This window comes from Sinocyclocheilus rhinocerous, unplaced genomic scaffold (genome assembly GCF_001515625.1).
Source record: "Sinocyclocheilus rhinocerous isolate Xijiao unplaced genomic scaffold, SAMN03320098_v1.1 scaffold1553, whole genome shotgun sequence".
Taxonomy (NCBI): domain Eukaryota; kingdom Metazoa; phylum Chordata; class Actinopteri; order Cypriniformes; family Cyprinidae; genus Sinocyclocheilus; species Sinocyclocheilus rhinocerous.
This window is the reverse complement of record NW_015639764.1, coordinates 272,497-272,874: the sequence shown is the minus strand read 5'-3', so window position 1 is coordinate 272,874 and position 378 is coordinate 272,497. Positions and strand designations below refer to the sequence as shown.

General features: G+C 35.4%; 1 protein-coding gene across 1 annotated transcript in view; it reads left to right on the top strand.

Moving 5' to 3' along the window:
• Positions 1 to 378, top strand: part of LOC107751648 (nuclear pore complex protein Nup85-like) — an 8,685-nt gene that overhangs the window by 5,628 nt on the left and 2,679 nt on the right. The gene's annotated exons all lie outside the window — the stretch shown is intronic.

Below are 378 nucleotides of genomic sequence, written 5' to 3'. Positions count from 1 at the left end.
TACGAAAGACGAGAAGGTGTGGGATTATTTTGAATTAGAAGGAAACGGAAAAAAGTTTTGTGTAAACTGTGTAATGTCAAATTTTCTTACAATAACTCTTCTGGAGCGATGCGGAATCATATTCAATACAGGCACGTAGGCGTTAGCTTAGAGCCTGGCTAAAGCCAGCTAATGTCAATCACGTCAAAGACCACATTGATAATTTCACTGAACAAATAACGCATGGTCTGAGTAAGTAAAATGGGTATTGTTGCATTGATTTGGTTTTAGACGATATAACCTACACGAATTACATACATTTTTAAAAGCCGTTTTAATGCCATTTCTTGATAAACCTTCCTATTGTTTTTGACTTGTGTTTTAATATGTTGGCTAACG